The sequence below is a fragment of the Cnephaeus nilssonii genome (genome assembly GCF_951640355.1).
Source record: "Cnephaeus nilssonii genome assembly, chromosome: 22".
In the NCBI taxonomy this organism is placed as follows: Eukaryota; Metazoa; Chordata; class Mammalia; order Chiroptera; family Vespertilionidae; genus Cnephaeus; species Cnephaeus nilssonii.
Window position 1 is genome coordinate 3,897,556 of NC_137093.1, and position 26,914 is coordinate 3,924,469.

The 26,914-nt window shown below is 60.6% G+C and overlaps 1 protein-coding gene across 1 annotated transcript in view; it reads left to right on the forward strand.

Moving 5' to 3' along the window:
• The first annotated feature begins 1,446 nt into the window (after nucleotides 1-1,446).
• Nucleotides 1,447-26,914, forward strand: part of FAM222A (family with sequence similarity 222 member A) — a 53,530-nt gene continuing 28,062 nt past the window's right edge. The window contains exon 1 of the mRNA XM_079762856.1: nucleotides 1,447-1,903. The gene's annotated coding sequence lies outside the window, so the exon portion shown is untranslated. The remainder of the gene's footprint in view (nucleotides 1,904-26,914) is intronic.

The window sequence follows — 26,914 nt, forward strand, 5'->3', positions numbered from 1 at the left end:
ATGACGCTGCTTAGAAAGTAAAAAGCAAGGTTCCGTATAGTTTGATGGATTCACAATTTGGAACCAAGGTAGTACTGTGCCTCATTTTCCCCATCTGTTAAGTGGGGCAGTGCCTACCTGCCCTGGATGTGGTGAGGATTCCAGGAGAGAGAGTTTAGAAAGAGCTCACTATGGCGCCTGGTTATATAGTTAGAGATCTAAAATGTGCTACCAAAACTCCATCACTAACGAAATATGCCTCGGGGCAAAGCACTCCAGACAAAATGTCCCGTCACATCTCTTACCTCAATTTCCTCTATAAGTGGGGAGTATAATAATAATACCTACCATATCCGTTTTCTTATTGGTGAAATGGGGGTGGTAACAATACTTAACTCACAGGGTTGTGTGTGAAGATTAGGTAAAGTACTTTGTTACATGTGTTAGCTTCTTTTATTGTTTTCATTATTTTTAACAGATAGCTACCCAATGTGTGCTCAATAATGATACTGGTTTTTCCGCCCTCCTCCTCCCACCTCCCACCCCCTCCCCCGTTCCCGACAAAGGGACTACAAGTACCAACATGCCCTGCACCCCCAGTTGGGGCCCCTCCGCTCGATGCCTGCGCGCTGCATACTGGGAGTTGCAGTCCTTTCGAGGCTGGCCCCGCCTCGCCCCAACTTTGGGGAGGAGGTTGGAGAGCCACCCTGCCGGCCTTTGAATTTTGCCGCGAAAAGCGCGCGTGGCGGCCCCTCGGCCACGCCCCCCGCAGGACGCGGAGCCGCGTCACCCTGGTAACCGCCTCTCGGCTGCCCCTGATTGGGCCTGACCGCGGAGGGCGGGCGGGGAGCGAGACGCCGCGGCTGCTGCGGGCGCTCGCGCCTGTCAGTCGGGCCAGAGCAGAGCAGCGGGCAGGGCAGCCGGGCCGGCGGCTCCGCGAAGAGGCTGCGCTCACCGGCCGGGGAAGGCGAAGAGCCGGGCCCGCCGCCTGCGGGGCCCAAACGCGCGGTCCTCGGACCTGAAGCGGGGCGAGACGCCGGCGCGCGCCAGGCGGCGCGAGGCTGAGGTCCCGGGAGCCCCGGTGCGCCGCCCCAGGCCACGGGCGCGTGAGAGCCTGGTGCGCGCCGCCCCAGCTGCACCTCGCGAGCTCGCAGTCTCGGTGCACCGTCCTTCGGGCCGTCCCCTCGTACTCCCTGCTCCACCCGGACCAGTTATTTCTAGGCGCCGGGGCCCCCTGGGCTGCATCCGAGCCTCCGCCGCCCGCTGCCGCCGCCTCGGCTGCCGCTGCTCTCCGGCTTCCCCTCCCCCCACACCGGGGCTCGGAGCAGGAGGAGGAGGGGCCGGTTCCTTCTCGCCGCCGCTCTTTGCAACCTGCGGAGGCTGGTGCATGCCCGGCGAGGCGCCCGGACCGCTGCAGGTGCGTGCAAGCCGAAGGAGAAGACTCCCCCAGCCCCGGGCGAATCTGGGGGCTACGAGCCGCGGGCGGGCGGTCGAGCCAGAGGAAGCAACAAAGACAGGCTGCAGCTGGGGCCGGCGAGGGGGCCGCGGCCGCCGGGCCCCAGGCGCGGGCTGAGAGGGCGCCCCGGGGAGCGGCGCGGGCTGAGCACCGCCCTGAGCGGGACCCGGAGGGGAGGCGCAGCGCCCCCCGCGGGACGCGGTGAGCACCAGCCCCGGCCAAGATGCGCCGCTTGAGCGCCCGCGCGGCCCGGGCCCCGGGCGGGCGCGACCCCCGCTGAGCGGAGACACCCTCCACCTCCGACTTCGGAAGGCGCGGGCCGGCGCGTGTTTCGGCCTCACCGACAGCGTCCCTTTCCGCCCGGACGGAGGTATCGCCCCCACGGGGGCTCTCTCGGGCCGTTGCTGTCACCTCTGCATGGCTGTCACCCCGCGAGCGGAGAGTCGCCGCTGAGACCTGGCGGATCCGGTGAGTTCCGCGAGGCGGGTTTGCGGGCTGGACTGGGGGCCGCCCGTGTTGGAAATAAAGGGACCCTGGACTGTTGGGGACCCCGAAGCAGCGGTGCCTCTTGACCTCCCCTTTCCTTCCCACACACAACTTGTCTGGACTCGCCAGCCGGCCTGAGTGGAGGTCGGGGACGCGTGAGGCGGACTCTGCTGGGCCCTGGGCCGGGTGTACGTTCGCCAGAGGTCACCCCGTCCCTAAAGCCAGCAGACAAAGTAGCAGGGGTAGCGCTCCTCCGTCTTCCGAAAATTCCCAGGGAACTCTAGCGCCTTGGAGTGTGTGAGGAGGGGGCACCAGGAGGGGACAGCTTGGGGTTCTCCCAGAACCTCTGAGAGCTTCAGGGGGGTATGTGGAGCCTCCCTTACATGCTGGTGGCTGTTCTTGAGGATTGCTCTGAGTGTAGACTGTAACCGGGTCCCCTTACGGCCCGTGTTCCTACAAAAACTCACAGGTACACGGGTGCCCAATGCATCGTGCTGTGACATCACCAACAGGCCCCTGACGTCACTGGGGTTGCAGTAGCCACATGACTTGGCTTGACCCAAGGCCGGCGGGGGCGGGGGCGTGGTGACCAGGGGCCAGGCTGGATGCCTTTGGCAGTGGAGGGTGAAGGCGGGCTCCCCACCCTGACTGCAGTCCTCTGACCTGGTGCGGAGGGGGCGGGGGGCAGCACCAGCTGGCTCTGGTGATGCTCCTCCCCCCAAGGACAGGTGTTCAGCTTCCGGCACACAGCCTGGCAGAGCCTGGGGGCTTAGGACTCCCAAACAGCAACTTTCTGCTTTCAAAAAGGACGTTCCAGAGACCACCCCTGAACCACACACCCAGCAGCAGGCTGGAGGTCCCGGCCCCCAGAGGGCTGTGGGCCGCTGCCCACCAAGGGCTGCTTCTGGTCAGGAAGCCGTGGGCGCCTCGTCCCCAGCCAGGGAAGGCGCGCCGCTTGCTGCTCCTCAAGGCCAGGGGCTCCCCTGCTGTTCACTGCCAAGATGAGGGCCTTGGCCAAGCTTCAACTCCTGACTGCCCACCCCTTCGGTGTTTAGATGATTTTGAAAGCTCCATGTGGTGCTCATTAAGTGAATGAGGGCAAATGAGGCCCAGGGGTGCCAAGGTCTGAGTAAACGTGTCTCTGCCCAGGGGCCAGCTACGATGGGGGTGAGGCCCCGGCCCTCCCCTCCCGCACCCCCAGCACAGCCCTTCCTGTGAAGGCACAGAGGGCCTCAGGCAGCCTCCTGCTGCTGCCTCTGACTCCTCTTCTCGTCCCTTTCTGCAGTCCCTGCCGGGGTCGGGTGTGGGGGAAGCTGCTGTGATCACATTCCTAGGAAAAGGGTAGACAACTGTCATTGCTTCAGTGCGGGGGGTGGGTGAGAGCAGAGGGGAGTGCAGGTGAGGTCATGACGAGAAGCCAGGCCCGTCTCTATGCAGCAAGCATTTATTTCTGCCTGCCCGGCGCTCTCGCTGGATGAACAGGTCAATAAATATCAGTGGAGCTGCTTTGGGGGCTCTGCAGAGAGATGCTTTTCCAGCTGCAGCGGTGAGTTAAACACGGGCTCCAAGGACAGGGGAGCAGGAGCAGACGGGGAGAAGAGGGAGAGCTGGGCAGAGGGCTGTTTGCGCTGCCTCTCGAAGCTTCCCAGTTTAGAAACAAACTCGGTGCGCCCGCCCGCGTGCCACAAACACAGGCAGTTGGAGGTCCTCCACGGAGTGTTTACACTTCCTCAGCCAAGGCGGAGGGGCCGGCTGTCAGGATTGGGCGATTCCTTCTGTTCGCTTCCCTGGGCTTGGCAATAGCACCGGCGACACGCAGGAGGGAGTGCCAGCTTAGCCAGCATCTTCCCGTGTGCCGGGCATTTTATGGGACTGCAGTGACTCATGTGCTGTGGTCCGTTACACAGATGAGGAAACCGAGCCGCAGAGAGAGGAAGTGATGAGCTACAGGTGCTCAGCCAGACACCCTCAGAGGTTCAGCTCTCAGTTGTGCTGACGTAAGAGTTCCCAGGTCTCACCCTCTCCCATGGGTGGAGGGGAGGCACCCCCACCTGTTGGGCAGGGTCCCTCCGAGACCCCGGGGTCACTGGCTGTCGGGGAAGTCCGGCCTCACCCAGGTGCCTGGCCCCCCCGAAGCCCAGGCTGGGACCCTGCCTCCCCGTTGCCTGTAGGACAGACTGAGAGAGGAGCTGCTTCTGCCCTGGCCTGTGGACAGCTGCTCCCCGCACCCGGCACTTCTCCTGCCGGCACTGAGGAAGGCAGGGAGGGCATGAAACTGCCTGCCCGGCAGGGATGGGAGAGCTGGCCCTCGGCTCCTGGCCATCCGCCCCGTGGGCTCCCGGGGTGGGGTGTGAGGCTGCCCCCAGGGACCCTCTGGGAGGCACCCAGCTGACAGGAAGGCAAAGATATATAGATGGGCAAGAGCATCTTTGGTAGCTACGGCTTCCTGGCCCAGCCTGAGGGTGGGGAAGGCCCTGTAGGAGGGAGCCATGTGACTCTCAGGACAAATAGGGGCCGCCAGGCAGAGGAGTGGGCCAAGTGTCTGGGCAGTGGGTGTGGCCGTGTCGCCAGCCTGTGATACGGGGGTGTGCTGACCGAGGTTGAGGGGTGGCCCTGGGGTGTCTGTGTCCCGGAGGCTTAACAGGGGAGAGGATCCAGTTGGGGCTCCCTTGTCAGACACCCTAGCACATCCTTCCGGTCCGGTGGGGAGGGCCTTCTCTGCTCTGGGCTCCTCTTTCTCAAGGTGAACTGTCCGCCCTCCACCCTCAGTAATCCTTCTCCCTTACCTAATCCCCTGTAAGCTTGCCCATCCCCTGTCCCTTCGGAGCCATTAGGTGAGGGTTTAGCACAGATGGTGGCATACAGTAAGCACTCCATAACTGCACGTTCTCCAAATGCGGCCACTGTTCGCCTCAACCTCAGAATGGGGCCTTTGAAAGGCGTTCCCAGTCCCACTTGGTGCCAAGGATCGAAGACCGTGGGCGGATCTGGGACTCCCGCCCTTCCAGTTGCCACTGCCTGGTCTCCTACCCACCTCCCCGGGCACCCCACAGACGTGGCTCCCCATCTGAGCTGCTGGGGCCTGGCCTGGGGCCCTCCCAGCCTCCCTCCTGCCCCCTCCACCTTCCACTCCCTCACCAACCGGAGGAAGCCGGCGGAGCAGCTCATATTCATGAATCGTAATTCAATCCGGCGGCGATTCCTCTGGGCTTGGGGCGGGGTGAGGAGGAGGAGGCGCGCACAAAAGGGCCGCTTTATCACCTCCCGGGCCGGGCCGCTCTCCGGCGGCGGCCGGAGCCGCCTTTATTGTGTTAACCCATTTGCGTGTCAAGAGCCATTGTGCGCTGTCCCCGCGCCGCCGCTGCCTCGGCCGGTGCGGGGCGGGCTGCGGGGGAGGGCGAGCGCCCGGTCACCTCCGCGGGCGCCGCCCACCGCCCTGATTGGTTGCTAAGTGATTTGCATCCAAGGTAATCACTTTTATCTCAGAAGGATGTCGACTGTAATTATAAGCCGCTGACATCTTTTGAAATCTGCCTAATGACTATTTTAGTCCGCGCTGGGCGGGGAGGGGGCTCTGGGGGCTGGGATGTCGGGGTGGGGGAGGAGGGAGGCAGGAAGGTGCTTGTGTTTCTCCGACCTGGACCGTTGGTTCCTTAGTTCAGAAATGTCTGAGTGCCTACTGCGCGCCTCGAACAAAAGACTGTGTGGAGAGGGGTGCTGCACTCCCGTTGGCGGCACCAGTGCCATTTCAGAGATGGGGAAATAGAGGCGCTGGGAGGTGGTGATCCACCTGCCCAGAAGCACACACCCAGTCAGTGGCTGGAAGCTGAGGCTGTCTGATCCCCAAATTCCTGTGTCGGCCAGGAGTGGGGCACAGACAGAAACAATAATGGGGTTCACTCCTGGGCAGAGGTCCCCTGCCTGGTGCCTCCCGGAGTTCAGACTGTAGCCCCAAGAAATGCTGGTGCTGCCCCAGCGAGGAAGCAGGGCTCAGAGACATTAGGCCGTCGCCCAGGATCACACAGCCAGAGAGGGGCAGAGGTGTGAGGCCTGCTGGTGGCCCGCAGTGGGGTTCCAGCACCCCTCATAGTTCCGTTCTGTAAACACCTGTCATCAGCCTGGGCTAGGACCCTGCTGGCCGCGCTCTGAAAGGAAACAGACTCCATGGGGAGTAAGGTGAGTCTGCAGCTAGCTCAGCCTGAGCAGGGCTGGGGGAGAGGCTGGGGGGAGGGGGCACAGCTGGTCACGGAGGGCTTCCTGACAGAGGGCCTTTGCTCTGGACCCTGAAGCCTGGCTGAGCTGCCCAGCAGGGAGTGGATGGGGATGTCACTGGCAGAGGGAGTTTGAGAACCAAGGGGTGATCAGGAAGAGCAGGGACGCTTACAGGCGGGCGGAGGTAAGCGAGGGTGTGCAGGGGCTGGAGTGGATTGAGGGGGAACGCGGCTCTGTCTTCGGACAAGTCACTGGGCCTCACTGGGCCTCAGTTTCCTGGCTGTGCCAGGCGCTCACACAGGCTTTCTCACAGGCTGTGGGGGGAATGGTTTGAGTGTGGGCACCACTCGGGTGAGCTTGACTGAGCCCTTCCGAGCTGGGTGGGCAGGGCTCAGGCCCCAGCCAGTCCTCCCGGCCCCACAGCAAATCAGCGTCCTGGCCACAGCAGCTGCTTGGGGCCCTGGGAGCCCCTGCCATTGTGCCGAGGGCACAGGGGACAAAGGCCTGAGAGGTCAGGGGGTAAGACCGAGGCTGGCTGTGAACAGGCGCCTGGGGATGGGGCTTAATGATGCAAAACTTAATGACCCAGAGTCTGTGGGGAGGGGCCTTCCTTGGAGGAGGAGGGGGGTCCAGCCACCAGCTGTCTGCTCCACAGATTTGCTGCCAAGGCTGGGTCAGCTGCCCCACAGGGTCCAGGTCCGAGCTTGGCACTGGGGAGGCAGAGGTAGCAGGGCCTCCCGGCCGAATTCAGTCCCCAGGCCTGCATTTGGGGCTTGGCCCTCCCCCTGGCATCTGAGTAACCTCAGCCTCATTATCTGTCAGATGAGCCCAGGGTCCACTTTGGAGGGCAGCTGTGAGGCTTGGCAGTAAGGGAGAGCAGTGGGCAGTAAACAGGAACTGCTGTTTTTGCTCTTTATTCATCCGATCATTCAGAGAGATTCAGTGCTTCGTGCCAGGCTCCCTGCCAGGTGCTGGGGATGCAAAGATGAATAAGCCCAGTTGCCTTGAAAGCTGGTAAGGCCTCCAGCACGGCATCACAGTACAGTGAGTCAGTCACCACAATACAGGAATTCACATCTGCAGGCACTGGGCCAGGAATTGGGGGGCAGCAGATATGGCCCTTTGGGGCCCCCGTCTCAGAGTATGCTAGGAAATCAGAGGTGAGAATTATTACTTCCAGCTGAGGTAGCCAGGGAGGGCTCCCTGGAGGTGGAGGCATTTTCAATTGCTGGCTTTGGGGCGTCCGTCTAAACACCTGTGCCTCTTATTGGAAATCACAGGGCACTGGTGACATCGGCTTTGTGCAAGGCTGACCTCTGGCTTTGGCATTTTGTTCTCTCGTGTAATCCGTACATGGTCTGGGGAAGGGCGTTTTCATTCCTGCTGCACAAATGAAGAACCGGAGGCTCAGTGAAATGACGCGACAGCTTGGGGCCGTGCGGCAGGCCAGCAGAATCGCCTTCCTTATCCACTCAAGCCTTTGCCTGTCCTCTGCCTGTGAGGGCACTGGGCTGGGTGGGCTGTCACTCAAGAATCCGTGGGCAGTGGCTGCGAGGACCCAGTTCTGGGCCAGCTGTTGCCTTTATAAGCTACACGACCTTGAGCAGGTCATCCCCCACGCCAGCCAGGCCTCAGCTGCGTCCTCTAAAATGTCAAGGATGGCAAGCCCGTGGCAGGCCTGGCTTGCTTTACAGTGCTGTGCCCTTGGCAGACATCGCCAATCAATTGCTGCCCACTCCCCCTGCTGAGTTCTTCCCCTGACCTTGGGTTCTTTCCAGGGCTCTGGGCAGGCAGCATGAATCAATCAGCAGGGTTCTTTCTAGGGCTCTGGGCAGGCAGCACAAACCTACGAGCTGAAGCCCGCTTGCCGGCCTGGCCTTGAAGAGCTCAGGTTCCCTCTGGCCCTTCTGTGGTTTAGAGGGCCAGGGTTCCAGAGCGAAGGGTACTGGAGGGTCTTCTCTGAGGATCTGGGTTGTTCTTCAGCCACAAGAGCTGTGCAGGTGTGAGAGTCTGTTACCTTTCTCCGTCTCCCAGAGCCCGTGTCCCCTGCATGCAGCCCAGCTCCGGCTCAGCGTGAGTGCTCTGGGCGGACTCCGGGTGCTTTCCGTCTGAATGATACTAACAGCGCTGCCTGAGCTCGTCCGGAGAGCACGGTCCTTCGTGCCCACCCTCTCATTCATCATTCTGCAGAACAACCGCCCCCGTCAGCCCCTCCAGGAAGAATGCTCACCCCGTTTTAGAGATGAGGACGCCGAGGTCAGAGTGGCCAAGAAGAGGAGCCACGCCCTGGCTGAGTGGCGGGGCTGGCATTCGCGCCCAGGTCTCCAGCTGCACAGCCTGGAGCAGGGCTGAGAATGGCAGACGGGGCAGCCTTTCTGGAGAAGGTTTCATTCAGGACTGGCTGACTTCTGGCAGGCAGAGCTGGGCCTTCTGGGAAAAGTAGAGGGACCTACTAGGTGGAGGGAACAGCATGAGAAGCAGCTCGGAGGGAGGCAAGAGTGTTTAGGCTGAGGGACCAGTTGTGGCTGGATGTGGAGAGAACGGCAGAGAGGGAGCCAGGGCTGGTCTTGGCGTTGGGACTGGGCCCTTCTGGAGTAGGGAACTGGCAGCTCTGTGAGCAGATGAACAACCCAGTCTGTCTAAGTGTGTTTATTCCCTGTCTCCATCAACCCGGGGCAAGGTCAGCTGGAAGCTTTAGCCTAGAACCGTGCCTGGTACACAGTAGGCGGGCATCCAAGAGATGTTTGTTGAGTGAAGAAATTAATGCTTGCTGGACTGACATGCGCCTGACCTCCCCGTGGGCCCAGCTGCAGGAAGAGGCCAGCGTCCCTCTTTCCAGGAAAAGTTGAACATCGGGGTGGGGGTGGGGGCTGGAGAAGGGAGCCAGGCAGGTGCCTGGGGCAGGGGCTTCCCTCCCAGCACTCCCGTCCCTGCTGCCGGTCCCCAAGACCCCTCCTAGACTCTCCGAGGAGTGCCCCCGCCTTGCTGCCGCGCCTGGCAGGCAGCCGGGACCCAGTGCTTTGGGGGATAAAAGATGAAGGTTCATGACCATTTTTTAACTCAATAAAGGGAGAGACAAGCTGCAGGCTGCAGGCTGGAGATATAATTAGTTCGTAGCAGTGGCGCTTTCTTGATTTAGCTTCTGAGAGAACAAGACAAGGATGTTATCCCCAATTAGCAGTAACATCCAGTCGGAGCCTCAATAGGTGAGATAACAAGCTATTTTTATGACTTTCTTTCCCAGCTGGGAGGGGCGGGGGAAGGGCGTATCGGGGCCTTATTTCTTCTCATCAGGGAACAATTATTAGCGAACGCAGGATTTCCCAAAGGCAAACGATGTGTGTGTGAACCCAAACAAGCAAGCGTCCTGGGCTGGCAGGCTGACCTTGTGCGTCGGGGACCAGTGGAAGGTGCGGGGGCCCCGGCCCCACTCCGAAGCCCTCTGAAAAGGCTCCCAAATGAGAGAGCCCCTGGCTCGGCCAAGGGGAAGCCCAGGCCCTGGCGATGCTCTCAGTAACCGCCTCCATCCCTGCCTGCTTCAAGGAGGCAGAGGGCCACTCCCCGGGGGAGGAAGGAGCCAGCCCCTGGCAGCTCTTCTTGGCACACCCTGGATTCTTTCTGTCACCTGGGCCAGAGGCTCTGGCCCCTCAGCCTGGAACCTGCCACTGGCACTCTGTCTCCCGGCCCGACCACCCTCCTGCATCCGGGTCCCAGACCCAGGCTCTGGCAGGAGCTGAGTGGTGATTAACTCCGCTCTGTCCACCCTCATTACCCCCCCAGCCAGGGCGCCCGGCACTGGCCAAGTCTCTGCTGGGCACGGAGGCCCTGCCAAGCCCCACCCCGGCTGCCTGGCCACACTCCGACTCCTGGCGAGGGCTAGGGGATGCCCAGAGAGGTAGCTGGCATGGCTGGCATGACACCCCGTCAGCCGGGCCCCAAGCCCAGAGCAGGTTCCTGGGCCTCTGCCCACCCTGGAGCAGCTGGCCCCGCCCTGCCTCAAGGTCCGTCTCCCCGTCAGCGCGGAGCCCCTCGCTCGCGGTTCAGACAACTGACAAATCCAGCCATGCAAAGTGGGAGTTTAATTGCAAACAGTTTTTATGGATCATGGGCCCATCTGTGCCACCATATGCAAAAGGGGAAAAAAAATCCGCATTAAAATTTTTTTTCTCCCTGCCCCACCCCCCAAAACTGATTCCAAAAGGAACGGTGGCCAAGGTTTTTCTGGCTGTAGCCAAGCACGGCGCTGGGACCTGTCCTGGGCCTTCCTGTAGGTGGGCCAGGCCGGCAAACTCAGGGCCCAGGTGGGCGGGGTGCGAGGCCCCAGGGAGCCTGGCCGCTGAGGAGGCGAGGGCCTCAGCAAACTGCCAGCAGTCCTGCACCCACTGGGCGCTCTCGGCCCCGGGCCTTGGCACAGGCTGCAGCTGTTCGAGTGCTTGCTGTCCTTGCCCAGCCCCCTCGCCGGTGTGTGGCCTCTAGAGCAGAACTCGGCATGGCGTGGGCACCACACAATGTTTTGTTGTTGTTGTTTTAATCCTCACCCGAGGATGTTTTCCCATTGATTTTTAGAGAGAGTGGAAGAGAGAGGGAAAGACAGAGAGAAACATCGATGCGAGAGAAACACATCAATTGGTTGCCTCCTGCACACGCCCCGACCAGGGCCTGGGCCAGGGAGGAGCCTGCAACCGAGGTACATGCCCTTGACCGGAATCGAACCCGGGACCTTTCAATCCCCAGGCCGACACTCTATCCACTGAGCCACACTGGCTAGGGCAACCTCACACAATGTTGATGGGAATTTGAGAACGAGTGTGTTGTGGGGCCACAGACGAGGCACTTTCTCCACCATTTCTCGCCCAGGAAGTGGGCCCAGGAGTGGTTTGAGATCGTCAGTGACGGCCTTGATTTCCCTGCCTGCTTCAGAGAGGCATGAGGAGGCCGGGTCAGTTCCCCCGGGGGCTGCCCAAGCTCACGGACTCCCTATTCCCAGTGGTCCCTGCTGCCATGGTGCCTGGCTCCAAAGATGAGCCTCACCCAAGGGCCCGCCCCCCTCAGGCCCTCAGAGAGGGCTCCCACCCGAGGCCTGAGGGGCTGGTCATCAGCGTTCTGAAAGGGTTCGCCTCTGAGGCAGCCTGCCAGGGTTCGATTGCCGGGCACCTCATCCCAGCAACTTCAGACTGATGTTGCTCCTTCTCTGTGCCTCAGTTTCTTCTTCTGTGAAATGGGGATAAGTTGATAGGATACTGCGTGTGAAGGTCTCATCTCTCTTCCCCATAGAGGGTCTTTGCTTTGTTCACTGATGTCTTCCCAGCATCCTAATCAGGACACTTGATGTTTACTGAGTGAGTGAATGAATGAGTGAATGAATGCTGCATGCATGAGTGAGGTATTTGGAGGACTCCAGGGAGGGAATGAGACATAGGCTCTAGGCTTGCCAGAAATGCAGGGTTTTTACACCCTTTCTATTGAAGTCTGTAACCCACTGGGCAGCCTGGGGGGATTATGAACTCCATTCTCCTGATGAGGAAAACTGAGGCTCTCAGAGATCAAGAGACTCTCCCAAGGTCGTGCAGCTGGAAAGCGGCCCGAGCTGGGACTGGAACCCTGATCCCTGTGACTCCAGCTGACCAAGTCCCTGCCCCTCTCCTTATGGGTGAGGAAGGGGAGGCCAAGGTCACACAGCAAGGAGATAGTCGCCAGCTTATGTGTCCTTCCTATCCCAATTAAAAGATAAGGAAACAGGCCCTCCAGCTCAGACCAGGCCAGCTGAGTCCGATGCTCTCCCCTCCTCCTCCCTCCTTCCCGCCCTCCGTCCCAGAGCTGTGCCTGGGATCACTGTGCCTGTGGGTTTCCCTGTCACCATATGAGCCAGCAGCTCAGTGTGTGCCAGCAGCCAGGCCCTATGCCGGGGGCCCCGTGCCCAAGGCCCCAAGGCCTGGCACTTGGCACAACCCTCCCACAACAGGTAGCAGGAGGAAGTGGGACCCCTGGGACCCAGGCATGCACAGGCTGGCCAGGCCCCTGGCAGGAGCCCAGGCCAGGCACCGGCAGCCCCGCTCCCCGCCTGCCAGTGATCACCAGCTCCCGTTGTAATCATTAAAACTATTAGAAGGAAACGTTCGCTTGAAGCAAATGTCAGGCGCCGAGCTGTGCTTTGTAAACGCTCACAATTAATGCCAATCAGGCCCGGAAAAAGCCGGCCTGGAATCCTGTCTGTTTCGTCTCGTTTGTCAGCTGGTGCCGCTTCATGTTGCACATTTTCATACAATTGCTATAAACATAAAGGGAACTCCACAGTGTTCCCGGCGCCCGGATGGTGCGCGCTGACTTAGTTACTTGGTATTCCGCTGTTCACTTGGCCGCCCTGAGCCCATGGGCGGGAGAGAGGGGGACTCTGTGGCAGGGTACAGTTCTCCGGGGGTCAGCCAGGGAGATGGTCAGCCTCCAGGGCTGAGTCTCCTACCTCCCCCCGCCCTCCCCTCGCCCCCGCCTCCCGGGCCACGTGGCCCCCAGAGCTGAGGATGTCTGTGAAACGAGCCATCTGCTAAAATGTTTGCAAAACCCTGAAGGAGAAAAGAGGGACTCAGAGTCCATCAGAACCGGCGTCAGATCCCTAGTCCATCTCCTGGGATGAGCCATCGGGTTTATTCCGCCTCCTGCACGCCAGGCACTGCGCTGCTTGCCAGCTGGGCCTCAGTTTCCCCGTCTGTGAGTAATAGCTGGGGCCGGGCTCTGGGCTGGGCATCGAGCCTTTTCTCACGTGGCTGTTGCATAGACTCTCCGAGGCCCGACAGGAGGCTGGGGCCTGGACTCCCACTGCTGGAGGCGGTAGAGCTGGGATTTGGACCTGAGTTGCTGGACGCCGGAGCCCATAACCAGTCTACCACCCTGCTCTGCCCTCCCTCCCAGGCGGGGTAGCCATAGGGTTTAAAGGAGGTGAGGGAGCTAAAAGTCGCAGCACACAGTAGGTGTTTCGTGAACAGTAGCTGTTGTCATCCCACTGCCAGCAGACAGGCCAGGGGCATGGGCGGCTCAGGCCCTGGCCCGAGGGGTAGCACCAACACACATGGACTTGGCTGGGTGGAGAGTGGAGGGTGGAGGGCTCTACAGGGGGTGCCTTCCCCCCTCCCTCCCCAAGGGGCTGTGCCCCCCAAGTCTCAGGGTGGGGCTAAGGAGGGAGAGGCTGAGAGCATGCCTCGCCAAATCCTCGGACACTCCTGCCCGCCACCCCTCCCCCAGGTGCCTCTCATCTGGCCCCAAGGTGCTGGGTGCTAACTGTATGCCAGGCCCCACATCACTAACTGAACCCTCAGCATCCCAGAACGTTGGGCCTGGTATTACTGTCTCCATTGCCCGGATGAGAAAACTGAGGTCCAAACTGACCTAAGGTTACACAGCGAGAAAGGGGGGAAGCTGGAGTCAGATTCATGTCCAAGTTCATCTACTCTGAAGCCTTTCTCATGCCTTCCCAGCCCCCTCCTCATCGTGGCCTGGATGTGGCCTTGCCACACACTATGAACCCTCCCAAGACCCTTTTGAGCTCTGGCTCCCTGCGGACGGGTCTTCTGAGGCCAGGCTGGCTCTGCAGGGACACAGCAGCCTTTGTGTGGGCTGGGCCAGGCGGGCAGCCCCGGGAGGGGAGAGGGCAGTGCAGCCAGGCGGCCAGGGACGAATGCTCAGAGCCAGGAATAGAGGCGCCTTTGTGTGGAGCTCCGTGGGGGAAGGGCTGCTGCCAGCTGCCACCCTGTGACCGGGGCGGTCTGAGCCCTCCGTAGAGGTCTGTGGCCACCCCCAGAGGTCTCCCCTGCCGCCTCCTTCCACCATTGTTTGCCTTCCTCTCATTTCCTGGGGCCTCTGGCTCCTATGGAGCCCCTGGCAGCCATTTATCATGTTTGCTGTGGGCATACTATGTGCCACCACTGGGCCAGATACTCCACCAACCCTGCAGGTAAAGGGCAGTAGTCACATGTGACAGATGAAGACACTGAGGCTCAGAGAAAACTGGAGTGAAATAGAATCCAGGCTTGGGGGATGTGGGGCCCCGGTAACGCTGAGCACAGTGCCTACTACGCGCAGCCAGCCTGCACAAACGTGACCTGGGTCTCCCGCATTCCTAGTACGTATGTCCTGGGAGAGGTGCGGGGCGAGCTGAAGCAGTGGCGGTGACAGGGATGTGGGGTAACTCTTAGGAGCATCAGCACGTGGCAGGGGTTGTATCTTCGGGTCCCTCCTCCAGCCCCATTTTACAGGTTCACAGACTGAGGCTCAGATAACTTACGTGACTGGTCGAGGACCCCAGGGTCCCGTGGAGCCACAGACGAGGAAAGGCAGCTTCCTGGGAGCCCCGCCTTTAGCCTTCTCCTGGCTCCCCCCAGGCCCACTGGGCAGCTGTCCATTGCAGACACGGACCACGCCCCTGTGTGACCCCAGCTCCGTGGGAGGCCCGGGACCTCCACAGGAAGCCCCCACAGGCTGCTGGGCTTCCCACGGCGTCCTCCCGCCTCCTGGGACCAGCTCGCTGTCACCAGGCCGTGCCCTCCTCGGGCCTTTGCTCAGGCGGGGCATCCCCCAGGAGCCCTAACTCCCCTGCCCCTCCTTCACGCCTGCGCGCACACCTTCTCTCCAGGTAGCTCCGACTTGCCCCTTCCCTAAGCACCCCGTCTCGTTAAGGCTTGGAGTCTTGTACCCCGCTCACTGCGTCCAGAGTCCCCATCCTTTCATCTCTCCCCCAGCTCTTTAGTATGGCACATAGTAGGCCTTCAATAAAGTCTGAGACAGAGATACAGCCCTGGCCTTCAGGGGCCTAGTCTCCACCTAGTGGGAGAATGAGGTACAAACAGACCATTGACAAGGCTGCCTGTCCCGGAGTGAGGTCACGGGGTCACGTGCAGGACAGCCGAGGAGCAGGAGGCTCCGACCATAGCTCTCCTGCTCTAAGGAACACTTCCAAGCCCGACTGTGCCCTGAACACTCGGCGTCTCAACCTCCCGAGGCAAGGCCGGAGGACAGGCGGGAGCAGAGGCTCAGGGAGGCCGGAGGACAGGCGGGAGCAGAGGCTCAGGGAGGCCGGAGGACAGGCGGGAGCAGAGGCTCAGGGAGGCCGGGGGACAGGCGGGACCAGAGGCTCAGGGAGGCCGGGGGACAGGCGGGACCAGAGGCTCAGGGAGGCCAGGGGACAGGCGGGAGCAGAGGCTCAGGGAGGCCGGAGGACAGGCGGGAGCAGAGGCTCAGGGAGGCCGGGGGACAGGCGGGACCAGAGGCTCAGGGAGGCCGAGGGACAGGCGGGACCAGAGGCTCAGGGAGGCCGGGGGACAGGCGGGACCAGAGGCTCAGGGAGGCCGGGGGACAGGCGGGACCAGAGGCTCAGAGGCTCAGGGAGGCCGGAGGACAGGCGGGACCAGAGGCTCAGGGAGGCCGGGGGACAGGTGGGACCAGAGGCTCAGGGAGGCCGGAGGACAGGCGGGACCAGAGGCTCAGAGGCTCAGGGAGGCCGGAGGACAGGCGGGACCAGAGGCTCAGGGAGGCCACAGGCGGGACCAGAGGCTCAGGGAGGCCACAGGCGGGACCAGAGGCTCAGGGAGGCCACAGGCGGGACCAGAGGCTCAGGGAGGCCAGAGGACAGGCCGGAGGACAGGCGAGAGCAGAGGCTCAGGGAGGCCGGAGGACAGGCGGGACCAGAGGCTCAGAGGCTCAGGGAGGCCGGGGGACAGGCGGGACCAGAGGCTCAGAGGCTCAGGGAGGCCGGGGGACAGGCGGGACCAGAGGCTCAGGGAGGCCGGAGGACAGGCGGGAGCAGAGGCTCAGGGAGGCCGGAGGACAGGCGGGAGCAGAGGCTCAGGGAGGCCGGGGGACAGGCGGGAGCAGAGGCTCAGGGAGGCCGGGGGACAGGCGGGACCAGAGGCTCAGGGAGGCCGGAGGACAGGCGGGAGCAGAGGCTCAGGGAGGCAGATGCTGGCTGAGCCACACAGCTGCTGAGGGCGGAGCCTCCGCCGGGGGCTCTGCCCATCTGACCCCACAGCAGCGCCCCTCTCCAAGGCAGAAACCTCAGGTGCCCACGGGGGACCAGGTGGCACGGTGGACAGCGCGGCTGCCACTTTGCTCGTGGGAATGTGGACTCAGTGGTTCCAGAGCGGCCAGTTTTAGTCTGTTTTCAAGAGAGACCAGACGGTGAGAATTTTAGGTGGAATTTTTGTTTTTCTTTTTTTCTTTTTAGTATTGGCAACCATGTCACAATTTTTTTATTTATGTTACTGCAGCAAACAGGGCAAACACAGGGGCGTGGGGTTCGCACCCTTCAGTGATGTGGTACTGTCCGGGTGGGGAGTATGATGGGAGTCCCAGGACATCTCACCTTCCCCATCTCCAGCTAGCAAGCGCCCCCAGAACCCAGAGGCAGCTCCATACACCCCTCAAGACACCCCCAGATGCCGCCTTCACCGCCAGAGGCAGGAGGCAGGGCCTGCGCCCCACAAGGGCACCACCCAAATAGCTATAATCAGCAGCCTCGCCAAGACTTCAAACTCACCCAATTATCCTGTGAGGGAAAAACACACAAAATGAAAACAAATTAACGTGTTTGCATAGAAGCTGCTGCAGCAACACACACAGCCGTGAGCACGCACATGCTGGCACGTGCCCCGGAAGGCTCAAGTCACTGCTGCCGCCCTCCCCGCGCCTGGCGCCCACCTGGCAGGGCTGGGCTAGGTATGCCAGTTGTGCCCACTGCCCTAGGCCAAAATGTGCCCGAGGCCTCGCCGCTGGATTACCCCAAACCTGATGGGGCCTTGTCTCAGTCCACCAGCTTTCAGGGGTTTGTTTGTTTGTTTAATTTAAGAAACACATAAAATTCATTATGTGCCAGAATTTAACCTCGTTGACCTGGATCCCTCTCGTCAGAGGGGAAACTGAAGCACAGAGAGGTTAACTGACCTGCCCAAGGCTGCACAGCTGGCGTGTGGAAGAGCTGGGGTTCCAGCCTGTGTCCATTCTTCTCCCACCTCCACCCGCCCTGCCTGCTCTCTCACTGAGGCCCCGGGTGGGTGCTCATGACCACCCCGCCCTGCCTGCTCTCTCACTGAGGCCCCGGGTGGGTGCTCATGATCACTGAGCCCAATGGCTTTGGGTTCAAATGCCTGATATATCAGTCCCTCCCTGGATGGCCGTGGGCAAGTGGCTGCTCCTCTGTGCCTCAGTTTCCCCTCCTGGGAGATAGGGGTAATAACAGTCCCTACCTCAGGGAGGTAGGAGAGTTCAGGGGCGAACCACTGCAATGTACTACATCTGGTGGCTACGCAGGGGTGCGGTCCCTCCAGTGTGGCTGCCCTCACCCCTCCACACACTGCTCAGTTGGCCCCAGAAGACCTGCTCACAGATTCCCTGACCCCGCGGGGTGCCTTTAGGCGCCGTGGCAGTTGCTACCCTTGGCCCCAGGAGCATGCAGCCACGGGGCTCAGAGTCTCCCTCTTCTGGAAAGCTGCTCCTCCCGGGAGTGACCCCTCTTCTCGGGCTTCTTCGAAGCTCCGTGTGACCCAGGGTCGGGTTGAAGGCAGCGTGTGCCTGGTCATCTCTGTTGTGTCTGAGCCTTCTCTGGGCCCACAGCGGGGCTCAGGCACGGTCTGGCGATGGAGCCGTCCCTCCGCCCCCTCTCGCCTGGGGTTTTGGGGCTTGCCCCTGGGGTTGTAGGATAAACTGAGCTAGGAGTTCGGTTTTAATTTTTTTAATATATATTTTATTGATTTTTTACAGAGAGGAAGGGAGAGGGACAGAGAGTCAGAAACATTGATGAGAGAGAAACATCGACCAGCCGCCTCCCGCACACCCCCCACCGGGGATGTGCCCGCAACCAAGGCACACGCCTTGACCGGAATCGAACCTGGGACCCTTGAGTCCGCAGGCCGACGCTCTATCCACTGAGCCAAACCGGTTTCGGCAGGAGTTCGGTTTTAGTCCTTGGAACTCGAGGGTCCTCCGGCCAGGGCTGCAGACACGCCCTAGTCCCTTCCTCCTCCTCTGAGCGGCCACTGACACATCCCTTCACGTCTCTAAATCGCTTGCTGTCATCTCTGGCCCATCAGCCTTGGGGCCTCTTCCCCCTCATCTTCACTGCACAGTTTACCACCTCAAGTTCGCATCATGGCCGGGGAAAGCTGGCGGGGGACATGGCCGGCACAGCGCATAGTGGATTTTAAGGAGCTCAGGGGGCAACAGAGTAGCCACGGCCACTGAGCGGTGATGACCCCGGTGTGTGCATCATCCGGCTTGGCCCTCGCCATGGCTGCGGAGGGAAGGTGTGGTTTCTAGCCCCATTTTTCAGATGGAGAAACTGAGGCCCCCAGGGACTCAGTGATGTAAGAGAGTCCTGCTGTTAAGTGGCAGAGCCTGGTTTGGAACACGGTAGTTCTGGTTTGTGCTCTAACCGTGGCCGCGGACAAACCCTTTCTGGATGCTGCCGCTCAGCGGCGGAGGCAGGCGGGCACGAGGGTCTGCAGAGGGAGGACCGGTAGTCGGACGCCGTGCTGGTGGTGGTGGCAGAGGCGAACTTCATTGGCCTCAGACGTCCCCTTTGGCATCAGCCGCTTGGTCTACAGTCGTGCGGATCCCTCAGGCCAGGGTGGCGCCTGGGGGAGCTGACCCAGTGCCCACCCCAGGGTCGGCCAGTCCTTTAGGACATGGGTGCTCCCTTGGAACCCCAGCCTCCCCTCGGCATGGCCTGCCCCAGGCTTGAGTCCCACAGACCGGGCTCCACACCCGGCCCCAGCACGTGGCCGCGGGCAAGCCCTGTCCTCCGGGAGCCTCCGCTGCCCGCACCTCTCCGGTGAGCTCCAGGCTGAGACGCGGTGTGCAGGACGCAGCGCTGCGGGATGCAGCCGCCCAGGCCTCCGGGGCCGGGGGGGGGGGGGCCTTCCTCCCCTGCAGAAGCGTCCCAGCCCCGGAGCTTCTAGACACGAGGGGTGGGGCAGGCTCCCCTTGCTCCCAGACCCTGCCCCACTGGCCTGTGATGGCCTCAGAGGAGGCTCTCGCCCACTTCCTGCCAGCCCTGACCCTCGGCCCGTTCACCACTGTGTTGACCAACACTCACGCGGTTCTCTGGGGTCCAGGTGTTCCGGATGTGTAGAGGGGTTTGTTGGGTTGAGGTGATAAACTGTGCAGTGAAATGGGGGGGAAGGGACCCCAAGGCAGGTGACCAGAGAGGAGAGGAGCCCATCAAGGAGTGGGGACTTACTGAGCACATACTGTGTGCTGGGCCTTGGAGTAGAAAGAGACCAGAGATGGGTCTTCGAGGCCCCACGGGCCGCCTCGCTGCTGCGTTCCCTGGGCAAGCTGCAGTCTGGACTCGGCCGCCTCCAGCAGGGCTGTGGGGAGGGTCGCAGTAAGATGACTTGCAGTAGGAGCTGGTTGAGAGCCTGGGAATTGCACACTCAGAGGTTCAATCCCCGCTCCACCCTTCGGGGTAGGGGCGGAGCCAGTTCCCGTGGCCTCCGGAGCTGTGAATGGCAGGGGGCGTGGCTCCCTCCTGCCCGCCCTCCTGAGGCTCAGAGAGCAAAAGCTAGGGCTGGGGGGGTACAAGAAGGAGGGAGAAGGTTCTTTTTTCCTCCCATTACAAAAGTAACAGTCCCCTCTTAGTTTTCGGAAATGACAAGTCTGATGCAGAAAAACTGAACCGTCACCCACTGCCCAGAGCTGGGTCTCATGACGGGGACATCCTTCCCAGGTGTCGGGCATCAGGGAGTGTCTGGTTTCGCCTTGCATACATGACCCTCCTGGTCACAGATTGCGCACATGCGTGTGTTGCTGCATTGCCTGGCCTGGCCCCGGGCCTGACCCCGAGGAAGGGCCTGCTCCATGCTAAGCCTGTCCTCGGCCCTGCGTCCATCGGCATGTTCTGGCCTGAGCTTCTGGGAGCCACCTGCCTGCCCAGGCGCCATTGTCTGGCAGGTGGGGGCTCCGCGCAGCCGTTGTTCTGCGCACATCTGATCCGTCTTTTCCACATCAGATCATTTGTAACCGTCACCAGGCAGTCGGCCCGTCGCCGATTCAATCTCGGCTTTGTGCTGTCACAGCCGTTTTTCTGCGCCAGGCTGATTTTGAAAAGAGGCCCATCTTCTGGGCCCGCTTTTATAAGTGGGGGAGGTGTGGGGATCTTTCTGTGTATGCATGTGCCTCTGTGTGTGTACGTCCCACACACACGTGTGTACACACACAGACACACGGGTCTCTGTGTCTCATTACCGAGAGTAGGATTTGGAATGAGGCAGGTTGACAGGGGCCCTGGGCTGCCACCTCTATCCCCATCCTCTGCCAGCTGCCCACCCTGAGCACCTACTGTGTGCCCCGTGTTCAAACATAGGAGAGTATGTGCAGGAGAGACAGATGCTAAGTCCTTCAGCAGTAAGATAATTTCACAGCGGCAATGACCGTGAGGGAACGACAGCAGTGATGGGACAGGGGCCAGGGTGACGAAGGCGGCCTCTCGGAGGAGGTGGTGTTGGAGCCGAGGTGTGAACGAGGAGATGGCGCTGACACAGTGTTAGTGCTGCCCAGTCTGAACTGAGATGACCTGTAAGTGGGAAATCCACTCCAGACTTCAAAGACTTGATATGAAAAAAAGAAAGTGAAAAATATCGCCGAAACCGGTTTGGCTCAGTGGATAGAGCGTCGGTCTGCGGACTCAAAGGTCCCAGGTTCGGTTCCGGTCAAGGGCATGTACATGGGTTGCGGGCACAGCCCCGGTAGGGGGTGTGCAGGAGGCAGCTGGTCGATGTTTCTCTCTCATCGATGTTTCTAGCTCTCTATCCCTCTCCCTTCCTCTCTGTGAAAAACCAATAAAATATATAAAGTGAAAAATATCGTATTAGTACTTTTTGACTATTGATTACATGTTGAAGTGATACTATCTTGGATATACTGGGTTAAGTAAAATAGGTTAAAAGTAATTTCTCTGTGTGTACTAGAAAATGTATTATATTTTCATTGGAGAGCACTGTTGTAGAATTTTTAGGTGGAAGTAATTTTTAAGCGCAGATGCAAAGGCCCTGGGCTAAGACCAGAGACCCTGGGTAAATGGGCCCGCTAGAGGGCAGGAGAAGAGCCGGGCTCTGAGCTGGGTGGCCAGGGGAGGGACAGTGCGGGGAGGGGTCGGGAGAGGGTCACGCAGGGTGTTGCTAGAAATGCCACAGAAGCCAGTGCGGGAGCTGAGTGGACAAGGCAGTCAGCTCCACGTGGAAAAGCTCAGCCTGGCCACTGCGGGGGGCGGGGCGTGTGTGCAGGGGCCATGGGAGCGGGGAGGGGACAGGGCACATGGTCGGAACAGGGGTCTCTCGTGGAAGAGTCTCTGACAGGACCTGCTGGAGGGCTGGCTAGACTGATCCGACCCCCACCCCCCAAAAAAGCTCCCTGCTTCCCTCGGCTCCTGGATTTCAGAGCCTCTGGGCCTTCTTGTCCCCCTGACCCCCCCACCCCCCACCCCCGTCTCCACTTCCCTGCCCCCCCGCCCTACACCAAGACCTTCTGAGCCTCTCCCTGCCGGAACCAGCACTTGTCCACAGGAAGTGGTTTGCCTCTCACCGTGAGGTTGGGGTCCTTGCCCCGTCCTCTCTGCCCGGTGGCTCTGCCTGGCCTCACTCAGAAGGGGTGTTGTCAATTGCTCACCAAGAGGTATCTTCTCCAGCAGCTGCTTCACGTTCTCCACACACAACAGTGTCTTTCATCTCCGCACACTTGCCTGTGCTCGGGACCCCTCCCCCGCCGTCTTCTCTTGGCTGTTTCCTTCCTACCTGCCTGTGGATAAGAATCCTAAACCTTAACAATGGCTACCACTGAGGGAGTAGCAACTGTGAACCTGGACTTCATTTGTACTAATGCGTGGTAAGGAGGAAACTGAGGCTCAGAGAGATGGAGGGATTTGCCCAGGGTCACGGGATTAAGGGATAAAGCTGGGGTTTAGTTAAGAGATGAAGTTCAGGCGCCTGGCTCCAAAGCCCGGGACACAACACTGGCTTCCTTACGAGGCAGCAGGGCTGTGCTTTCGTCTTGACACCCCTGGAGAAGGTCGGGTGGCCCCATTATGGCTTGTTACCCTGCCTTGTAATTGCCCCTGTGACCCCTCCCTTCCCCGTCAGATCTGTCACTGCCTCAGCCTCTAGCACAGGCCCCAGCACACAGTAGTTGCTTAATTTGTCATGTCCTCGCCAGAGGTTGGAGTGCTGCCCGGGGCAGCGACATCATGGTTAGTTCCCAAGGCGACTGACGTCACTACACTCCCAGGCTCGGCCCCGCCCCTTTCTCCTGGGCACGTGCGCTGGGAGCTGGCCGTGGTGCTGAAGGGCCTGAGCAAACAGCCACCCCAGATGGCAGCTCTGTGCTCCCCTGGACACTTCCCCAGCCCCGGCTTGCTCTGCCTCCCTGGGCCAGCCTCTCGCCTTTCCTTCCCTTCGCGAGCCGGTTTCCTAAGGGCCTACTACGCACGGGCACTGGTCAGAGCACCGTGAACCCACGGAGGAGGATCGGGGAGAGCCACGCGGGGAGCCCCATTCATTCGATTATTCATGAGACATTTATTAAGCACCCAGTATGTCTCAGAGAAGCCCTCAAGGGGCCTGGACTTCACTTGAAAGGAGAGTAGAATTTCAAGCGGAAGGGACTGTGAGGGCAAAGGCCAGCAGGTGGTGGTGAGAGGTGCGTCTGAGGGATGCCGCCTCCGGACTCTGCTGCCTGCTACCCAGAGTTCATGATTGTCGGTTCAAGTTTTGGTCTCCCCTGCAGCCCATAACGACCAGCATCTGTGGCTCCTGTGCCTCGCCCAGGGCTGGGCCAGATGAGGTGCTAGGAACAGTGAGTGAGGACCAGATGGAGGGGTGTCTCCTGGGCCAGAGGCTGGCGTTTCTGACCTGGGACCGGAGGGAGCCAGGCGTGCTCCGTGGCCAGATTTGCCTTTGAGAGACCTCCGGCTGCGGGGGTGGGTGCAGCTGTAATCTTGGCAGTAGATGCGGCCTCCAGTTGAAGAGGGCACTGTCCCCCCTCCACCCCAGCCTTCAAAAAGGAGAGTGAAAATCCCCTTCTGGTGCTGTGGCCCAAATGGCAGTGGGAAATAATCACTTTTCACAGGCCCCTTATCCACAGCCAAGCCCTGCGCCAGTTTAATCAGCAGAGCCAGGGTGCCTTGAAGATTCCGGGCTTGGGAGATCAGGAGAAGGGTTACAGAAAATTACCCTCGCCTCCTCCATGCTAATGTAATCTCTAACCAGATCTGCCTAGCTGCAGCTCAAATTGCTTTTTAGATTAACATTTAATTATTAACAGGGTCCCCTGGAAGGCCTTGGGCTGGGAGCAGGGTGGGGGCGGGCTTCTCCTCCGGCTGCCTTGCTGGGAGACAGAGTGGGGGTAGGGGTAGGGAGCACGTGGGGTCAGGAAGGGAGCTAGAAAGGCGACAGCAAGAAAGGAGGAGAAGGACAGGGAGGCAGGTGGAGTGAGAGATGGGGATGGAGACGGGAGAGGAAGAGACAGACCGTGCATCTTCCTGTTTGGGGGAGGGACTGGCTGTTCACTCAGTTTCCCTATGGCCTCCTGGGCAAGGGTCCCTCCACCTTTCTGTTCCAGCCAAGGGTCCATCGGCACACAAAGGAGGTTCTAGATGCAGTCCGTCCTAGAGGGATTCCGAATCCTGAGTGGGGACGGACAGGAGCTGGAGAAACCCAGCAGGTCACGTAAAGTGCTGGGTAGACTGCCCCTCGATGCCTTTTGAGGCTATCTGCTGGCCTGGCTCAGGGTAGTGGGGACTGTCTGAGGGCCACATAGCCAGAATCTGACCCCAGCTGTCCCAGGCTCCCAACCCAGTGCTTATTCACCGCCCTGGGCCTGGGCCTCGGGCCTCCTGCCACCCCTTCAGATCCTTCCCTGCACGTGGGCAGGCCTGTGCCCAGCCGGGGTGGAGGAGAACCAGGCTTCAGGGACAGCAGGGGCTGGAGGTGGGAACTGTGGAGTATCCTGTCCCCTTTCCACGAAGGTTGTGAGGCCCAGCCCACGTGGCTCAGTGGTTGAGCGTTGACCTGTGAACCAGAGGTCACAGTTCGATTCCCGGTCAGGGCACAAGCCCGGGTTGTGGGCTCGATCTCCAGTAGGGGGCATGCAGGAGGCAGCTGATCAATGATTCTCTCTCATCATTGATGTTTCTATCTCTTTCTCCCTCTCCCTTCCCCCCTGAGATCAATAAAAATATATTATAAAAAAAAAAAAAGGTTGTGAAGCCCTGGGAATCGCAGGCATCTCCTTTGCGTATTCTTAGGGAACGCAGAGCCCTGACAGTCTACCCAGCACTTTACGTGACCTGCTGGGTTTCTCCAGCTCCTGTCCGTCCCCACTCAGGATTCGGAATCCCTCTAGGACGGACTGCATCTAGAACCTCCTTTGTGTGCCGATGGCCCGAGGACCTAGTCCTGTGTCTTGCATGGAAGCCAGTGCCCTGGATTGTGTGTGAAAACCAAATGGCAACATGCCCGTATCCAAGCTGGAAGGCCCTCTTACCATCCGCTGGCCCACTCCGCAGTGAGACTCGGTGAGGGAGACAGAGACTCAGAGAGGGCCAGAGAGAGGGGTCCTCAAGGTCACAGCCATGCAGAACCCCGGAGTTGGCCGCTGCCGGGCAGGTGCCCAGCCTTCCTCTCTCAACGTCGAGTCTCACGGGATCTGGGAAGGGCCTGGCACGACCTTCCCCTCCCAGCCACAGCCGGTCTTAGGCCTTGAGTGGAGCCACTGAGTCCAGAGTGGACAGCACCGGGGGGGGGGGGTGCTGGGAGGAGAACAGTCCGTGACCTTCCTGGGTCAGCCTCACCTGCTGTGGAGCCCATAGACTCACATGCTGCCGCTCCGGGGCCGGCCCAGCCCGGCCAGGGGCCGACTGCTGATCTGTGGGGTGCACCCGGGCAGGGAAATGCTGGAGGCCGAGGGAGAGGCCGGAAGCCCGTTGGCTAGATTTGGGAGAGGGAAGCCCGTGCTGGTTGGATGTTCCCATTTGGCGGGACACCCGTAGGTTTTCCTTCTCCTAGCTTTCTGTCTCATCCCCACTCAAGATTCGACATCCCTCAAGGGGGTTGCATCTAGAACCCCTTTGGTGTGCATGGCACAGGGCTGGCCCCCAAAAGACGCTCAGGGAGTGTTTGCTGCCTGAAGGAGGGAATGAGGCGGGGCCGATGCTTCTTCATCTCAGTACGGCTCTGCCCAGGGCAAGCCCCACAGCTGTCTCTGTGAGTGTTTATGGGGTGAGTGGCCTCTTCCTCCCTCACCTCCTTCCTCTGTGATTCTAGCCCCCCCTAGAGCAGATGTGGGCATTGGGGAGCAGCTGGCCTTTGCTTCTGCTCCTTCCTGCCCAGCCGACTAGGATGTGGGGCTGTACGGGGGGGGGGGGGGGGGGGCCCTCTGGGGAGATTGGCACCTCATCTCTGCCACCTAACAGCTGTGGGACCTCGTGCAGATCACGTCCCCTCTCTGTGACCACCCCTATCTGTACAATGGGGCTGGAAACAGCCCCGCAGGGCGGCCAGGAGGACGTGAGGTGTGACAGGAGGCACCCGGCTGCGGCACCTGGGCGCTCAGGACCTGCTCACTGCTGTTCTTAGTCCTCCTGTGCGGATTGCTATTTCGAATTGCCCCCTCCCACTGGTGGAGCGGCGGGGGAGGGGTCCCTAAAGTCCCCTGCAGCCAGACAGGCAGGGGAGATGACAAAAGACAGACAGGCCAAAGGCCCCAATTCCCCATTCTTTTAATAAAAATAAAGACAGCCTTTCGACGCCCTGCTCCCAGGCATTGTTCTGCCGAGGATAGCAGCACAGACTCACTTCCTCCTTGGACCTGGGAAGTTCCTCCCCTTCTCCCCGCTCCCCTGTCACATTTCCTTTATCTAAATCCTCAGCTATGAAAGGGCACAGCGACAACTGGGGGCGTTATCTGGTGGAGGGGACCTGTTCCTAGGGGTGCCTCCGAGATAAGGAGTCTTATCAGCCCCCACGTCAGGGATGGTGCCAAAGCATTCTAATCATTGAGGCTTTCGACATTTTCCCCACCCTCCCCCGTTTTTATTATTAAAGTCACAAAAGACCTTGTGCTTATAAACAGCCGATTTGCAGATAGGGCTTCAGAATGAGCAGCACTCCCAGGAGGGTCCCTGGCTGATGCTAAGCAGAGCGGGGCAGGGTGGGCTCGGGAGGACCCTGAGTGTGCGAGGCGTCCGCCCAGGTCCGTTCCCGGCTTGCTGCGTGACCTTGTGCAGAGCCCCTGGCTTCGCTGGGCCTCAGGGCTTCCTCCGACAATGACCGATTCATGGGTTCAGCCATTCAGTCAACACCTGTTTATTAAACGGTTACCCTTTGCCAAGCCCTGGGAAGAAAGAAACAAGTAAGACTTGGTCCTTGCCCCTGAGAAACTCAGAATCCGGTGGAGAGAGACAGACATGAAAATTGGCCGTCACAGCTCGGTGTGTGACCGGCTGTGAGGGAGGATACCCGGCGAAAGGGAGGCAGACAGGGAGTTAAATGGGTCGGATAGAGGGACCAGCACAGGCGGTGGTCGGAGGTGTGAGCAGCCAGGCTAGAGGGAGGCTTAGGAGGGACAAGAGGCAGCTGTGGGGGCAGGAAGGCCAAGCCGTGAGGGTCAGCTCTATTCTGAGGCCAGAGAGAGGGGTGAGGCCGAGGAGGGATCTCCGTCTTGTATGTAGCTGATGGGTGGGATGGAAACACGTGGCGGGCCACTCGGGCATGGCTGGCCCCTGCCCAGCCACAGGGCACAGGAGGATGC